Source organism: Sinohyriopsis cumingii, chromosome 3 (genome assembly GCF_028554795.1).
Source record: "Sinohyriopsis cumingii isolate HCF-2022 chromosome 3, ASM2855479v2, whole genome shotgun sequence".
In the NCBI taxonomy this organism is placed as follows: Eukaryota; Metazoa; Mollusca; class Bivalvia; order Unionida; family Unionidae; genus Sinohyriopsis; species Sinohyriopsis cumingii.
In genome coordinates this window covers 121,092,260-121,098,826 of record NC_142963.1, presented here as the reverse complement: position 1 = coordinate 121,098,826, position 6,567 = coordinate 121,092,260, and the positions used below count along the sequence as shown (strand labels likewise).

The 6,567-nt window shown below is 33.6% G+C and overlaps 1 protein-coding gene across 2 annotated transcripts in view; it reads left to right on the top strand.

The window, feature by feature from the left end:
* Window positions 1-1,253: 1,253 nt before the first annotated feature.
* Window positions 1,254-6,567, top strand: part of LOC149803737 (uncharacterized) — a 67,008-nt gene continuing 61,694 nt past the window's right edge. The window contains exon 1 of one of the 2 annotated variants that reach the window (XM_089953492.1): window positions 1,254-1,642. The gene's annotated coding sequence lies outside the window, so the exon portion shown is untranslated. The remainder of the gene's footprint in view (window positions 1,643-6,567) is intronic. The other variant, XM_089953490.1, reaches the window with a different exon arrangement.

Sequence of the window (6,567 nt, the reverse complement as noted above, 5' to 3'; positions counted from 1 at the left end):
TAATAATTTTAATTTATGATGATAAATTTCACAAATCGGTCTTGATAATATATTTTAACCTATGAATAGCAGCAGGGAGGGTTCGCCTTCGAGATTGTTCACGATGTAGTCTTATATGTGACTAATATATATATAATCCTCAAGGAAGCCTTATGTTTGGTAAATACGGCATTTTCCCAACGATTTTTTCTTGGAAGCCTTTATTTGAAGAAATAAGAGTGAATCAATTAAAGACTGTTCGCCCTCCCTGCTGCTTCTAAAATCATATAGAAATATTAGCTATGCATTGTGGCAAAACTCTTCCCTTAATTAAGGATAAAAGTCAATTGTACAAAATAAATTAAATCTACATAACATATAATCAAGGAATAAACCTCAAAAAAATACAAATTTAAATACACACAGCAATATGCATAAACATATATAAATTTTTATTATTATTTATTTTGTGTGAGCAAAGCCCACAGAAAGTTATCTTACTGTGTTAAGATTGTCAATATTTGATGACAATACAACTATGACACGCACTACTCGAACAACTATAACTACAATGCAAGCATCAAGACCATCATCAGGAAGAAAACTGACAACAATATTAAAGACTAAAACAGTAAAACAATACAACAATAAAACAAATCAAAACCAAAAACCATAATGCACACAAATTAAAAGAGGCAAAAATTGCATTTTCTGTTGGAATAAAAATAAAGTAAAAAACATATCTCTTGATACAAATGGTCATTTTTGCATGCACAATTTCTGCTACTTTTGCTGCTACGTATTCGTTATTGTGATGCGACACAGTAAACGTGAATAAATAAACAGCAAAAACATTGTCAACTACTACTACCACTACTACTACTACTACTACTACTACTACTGTACTATCTTTCTATCGCTACTAGTAACTTAATCGCTTTAAACAAAATATAAATATTTCTCTTTTGTCTGATAAATATTAAATAAATGATGTTGTGCACTGGCAGTTCTTTTGCGGTGGAAATTTATAGAATTTATTTACAAATTTAAAATCTGGAGAAAAAAAAAGCTTCAAATGTCGTAAATATACCCCTTATTTAGAGGGAGATTTTTGTACGAGCATGGACCGTAGATTAATAACTATGCTTGTCTCAGGTACAAGTAAAATCGAGAAATGTGACAAATGTGCCCAACTGAAATTCATGCTGTCATCATTTGCCATTTCTTATTACTTTAAATCTAACACCATCCTCATCATCACGTCGGCTGATTATTGAGCATAGTTGTTGATGAGTTTGGTTTGGTTATTGTTCCTGTTGATATCGTTGCTGTTGTCTTAGATGCAGCTTTTATTTATATCGTTGTTGTTGATGTTATTGTCAGTGAAAAATATCAGCATTTCTTCTTTTCATTCTTTATCCTTTTTTCTCCTTTTTTGTTGTTGTTGCTTATTTTTTATTTTTTTGTCTCGGATGCAGTTGTGGATAAAATTGTATGAATACCACAAACATTGGACCGGATTAGCATCCTGTTTAAGTAATCGGAATGTTTTTAGAGAAATTGCTTAGAACCGTTCTTATCGACCAAACTAAATTTACTTCCTGTAGACTGAAGAATGTAAATTTCGTCTGTTTAGATCGAGGTCTTTTCAGAAAGGACAATAGTAAGTACGATTGACAATTATTTTAATCAATCGACAAATAAGAAATATTAGAGATACATTGATATTTTATTTCCTGCATGAATTGCAATTAATAATTTGACTTCTGGATTTCAGATATAAGGATTAATGAGAAAACCCAGTTTTCGATAACTTCACAGTCCGTACGCGCTATCGGCCTTTGTTTCACCGGTAGATATAGATGCCACAGGCATTCTTTTAAACTTGGAAATAAAATCTGATCTTGATTTTCGTTTAGGAAAGTAGTGTACACTGACTAGTTTATCTCATTGTAGTTTATTTCGAATGGCATTGCGAAAGGTACATGGTATAACATTAAGCTATATAGTAAGGAAAATGGCTTTACTATAAAATACACACACACACACACACAGAGTTCCGTTTACACGACCTTCAATAATTTCATACTATTCTTTTATTATATAGTCCTCAAGTTCATTTTAATGTTAAAACGTCTGCCATATTGTCAAATGGTTTTTCTTTGCAGGGCTGCACAGGCCCTAACCTCCCAGCTGATTTCCAGTTATTCAGTATTTTTGTCTTTAACATCTCTAATTTTATAAATAGTTTTATGCACCATTTTCAGTGATGATTGCCCCTATAGAGTTTTACCCAATTCTGGCCACTTTTCTTGGGTGCTAAAAATTTCAGTTATGAAAGACCATTAAAATGGAAAAACTGGTATAAATTATTTAAGCTTTTATGAAAAGTTTTCTGCTGATTTACTGGTCCAGAACCAGGTCCATATAAGGCAAGCATTGGTGGATGCTAAATTTCATGATTTTCGGTAATGTGTTAAAGTACCAGTCTGATGTGCTAGTGTTAGTGATATATATTATGTCCCAATGAGTTGAATAAACAGGGTATTTTGTGAACACCACAATATCCATAATATGGAAACGGATGCAACCAGACTGATTCTTAATTATTAAGATGTTACTCCACAGGTTGCCCATTAGAATGCTTCAAATGGCTTAGTGACAAAGGTTAATTTAAGGTGCATTTGATTATTTGTCTTTATTTAGTAAGGTACTTCATTTAAAACATTTTGAGTTATTGTCATAAAGGATATTGATAGGAAAGGTAACATATTAATTAATTGACAAAACTACATGTTTTCTTCTGAGTGGGTGGAAAGAACGAGTTGATACAGTGTCAGAATTTGTAGAGACTGTCAGGCTGATATGTGTTCCTACGCATTATCAAACAAGTTCTTTTCCCAGACTTGGAACAAACCACTTATGTGGTTTTGTATTTATTACATATAAATTTTTTATTCACACATTCTTTTCAATTTTTTTTAATGTCTAAAGCATTGAATTAGCATAGCTGTCAACCCTCCTGATTTTGGCGTGAATTTCACGACTTTTTCAACAATTCACAGATTCACGCCGAATGCAGAAAAATTCTTGAATTCCCCAATTCTCAATTATTTTAATTCTTTAATAAAATAACCGATTTCCTGTTATGTGCTAGTCATGATATCGGCAGTTGCTGAAACGGTCCGGTACTTCTGGTTGCGATATTAGTGAAACTATAGCTGATTTGGTACAGTTGGCCCAGTAGCAAGCATTTTAGTGTATTTTAATCTATATACGTGTATATTAGTAGTTTTACAAATGCTTTTGAGAGAAACTGGGGCCTAACCGTAATTTTGCTCCGTGCATGTGCTGCAAACACTGATTTGAATTACTATTTGGCACCGCATCTTGAAAATATCTTCACCAGCAAGGAAAAAGAAATGTATTTCACAAAAAGTGAAGTTTGCTTTGGAATATACCAAAAATTGGCTATGCATTCAGCCATCAAACACATATACATCATGCTTTTTGCATGCAGTGTGCCACAAATTTTAGCATCGGTCATGGTGGCAGAGACAATGCGAGGAAGCACATTGGTAGCAAAAAGCACTTAGAGTTTGGGAAAATTAAGAACTCGCAGCAGATTTCAGCTCTCGACGGAAGACCTGCAAGCTACATGTACCAACGTTGAAGCATTGTTTGTGAGTTTTCTTGTTGAACACAATCTACCTTTATCAGCTGGAGACCATGCTAAACATTTGTTCCAACAAATATTCCCAGACTCGAAGATCGCTTCACGAATTCATGTCAAAATTCACTAATTTTAATCCCTATTTTCACTAATTGCGAGCCTGGAGGGTTGGCAGCTATGAATTATGCATTTGGCATTTTATGAAAACTATTGTACAACCCTTTCAAGAATCCCCATGTACATAACCAGACTTAAGGCTAGATATATACTGTGCAGTTGCATCATTGGTCTGTTTGCATTGTAGGTATGGTAATTTATCCATTAACTTTAAATTTGTAAATTTTTGTTAAAAATGTTGCATTGGACATACTAATAGATTTAAACTGCAGTCACAGGCAAGTGGATGCTTTCCCTATTTCTCAAATGGAACATAGGTTTTGGACCACTAGTGACCTTTTGTATTATACCCTACTTAATGAATATACACACTCTACTTCCAAGCAGACTTCAGGGTAAATTTCACAGACCAGCAATAATTACATAAATTACATTTTATACAGAAAGCTCATTGAATTGCATTACTTTCAAACTTTCTTTTTTCATTTAATACAAACAATTATTCATGCATGGAACTTAAAGGTGATAATTTAAGCATATAGGTTTAAGAACATGAAGTTTCTGTCTCTAAAATGTAGACTAGATATTTAATATTCATTTGGACATTATTTAACAAGAAAATTCTCAATAGTATTGTTCTGTGTTCTTCTCTTTATTTTCTGCTGGATACAGTTGAAAAAATTTAAAATGCAACAAACATGCACTTCCATGCATGTGCAGTAGTGAGGAATAGTCTCATGAACATTGTAACAAGATGTAATTTTTCTGAATTTGCATAGCAGTCAAAACAGCTGCTGCTGTCTGTGATATGTCTACCTTTCTGTTGCAAATGTTTGTAAGTTTTATCCAATTTACTACATGGATTCAATTCCTCAGTAATATTATTAGACAGATTCAAAGTTCCTCCACTTAAACTTGCTTGCCTCCTTTTCAGAGCTTATTTCCTTATCAACTTTTCAGGAGCTATGGATATATACATTTTTAGGTGTATAGCACCAGTTACCATTCATGATGAAATTTGGGGACTTTAATCCTTATTTACTCCCTACAGGGATTTGACTTCTCATGTAAATCCATTTATGGGATTGACAGAAGATTATCAGGAAAATTGTGTGCATTGACCAGGCTATCATTTGAGCTCATTTCAAGGTGGAAAACATGGTTTGTTCTCAAACTTTGATATCATTGTCAAAGGAAAGATTTGTTTTTTGTGTTATAAATCTTTATTTGTGCTGTGAAAAATTTCATTGTGTACATGCATACATAATTGGGTTCAATTAGATAATTCGTGTTAGTGTTGGGAGTGTTTTTAATATCTTGCAATACCTTTTTTTCCAAGTTTAAATAAGTTATTCTTTGGTTTTAATTAAACACTACATATTAATTTCATACAGGAGATGTATAATGTTTCAGTATTTTGTGTTTGGATTTAAGTATCTGCTGTCTGTAGCTGTTGTAAGTATCTTGTTAGTATCTAGTTTGTAGAGTTCACAAAATAAGCTAAGGTACAATGAGTTTCGATGATATCAACATGTGCTTCTCATCTAAAGTCTGACTTTTGTAAACCCTTGATCTGTCCCATTGCATTCCCAGATATCTTGGAAACGCTTAATTACGTGTATTTGGATGCCAATTTTTATCTGGGACACAGAAAATCACTGAGGCGGGAGTCCTCCGTATGCATGTAATAGGTGTGCGGCAAAATACAAAGACTTGCCAGTTCTGCTTCAGCCACCTGCTTTGTGGGAAAATGTGTTGATCAGTTAGCTATGCTGATATTTACAATGACAGAATTCAGTGATTGAAAGACCCCTTGATGAACATACATGTTGCCATTATAAGAGTACATAAAAAAAAACCATGATGCAATAGCTGGGCGGCAAGTTCAAAGGCTTTGACTGGTGGCCAGGTGGTAAAATGTACTTATATTTACAGTGATTGAATTCAGAGTCAGAAAGACCCAGAGATGTACATGCGGTCATTTATAAAAGTACATCAAAAAAGCAACTTTAGCTTTCGTTATTGTGTTCATTTCTGAATGTATCGGAATAAGTAGTGCACGTGACCTTAGAATCGAGACATGTTGAGACTTAGACAAATTGCCATTTGTAAATTTGGATAAGTATTTTTGGGGTTAAATGGCAAACTTATGAAGATTGTAACGAGATTCAGAAAAGTGCTAAAGCTGCTAGAATTGATAGTTCGGATAGGACAGTAGCTAAGTGTAAGAAAGTGTGTGATGCCTAGCTTAGTGTTTGGAATAAGTCCTTACTTGGATTGACAAAATTCAGTATCACTCTGATGGACAAACAAGAGCTATTTAAGAGATACATTGACTGACCATACTTTTTTTTAAATGCCCCTCGCCTTAGCCCGGTTAGTTCTAGTGTTGTAGCGAAATGTATTCATCAAGACATCATTAGTTAGGCCTAATTTTGATAACAATTGCATTGACAAACAAACTATTGCCCATTCACAAGCATATGTTTTGATAGCTGATTGACCATTAACCCTTTTCCAAGTAAGGTAGCAACTATCAATTTCCTGCATGATATCCTTTGATGATAAAACATACAAACATGTGTTTTAAGATCAGAATCGGTGATCTGGATATATATTAACTGCTTTTTGTACACTATTTCATCATAAAATTAGTTTGAAACTGTAAGTGACCCAGTAGGCCTAACGGGGAAATAATGGCGGACTTCGCTAAGTCTGGGATGTACCAGTTGATTAGATTGTCTGTTTTCGTAAATCATAAGGCAGATATTTTCAGAAAAATATACAACTCATTGAAA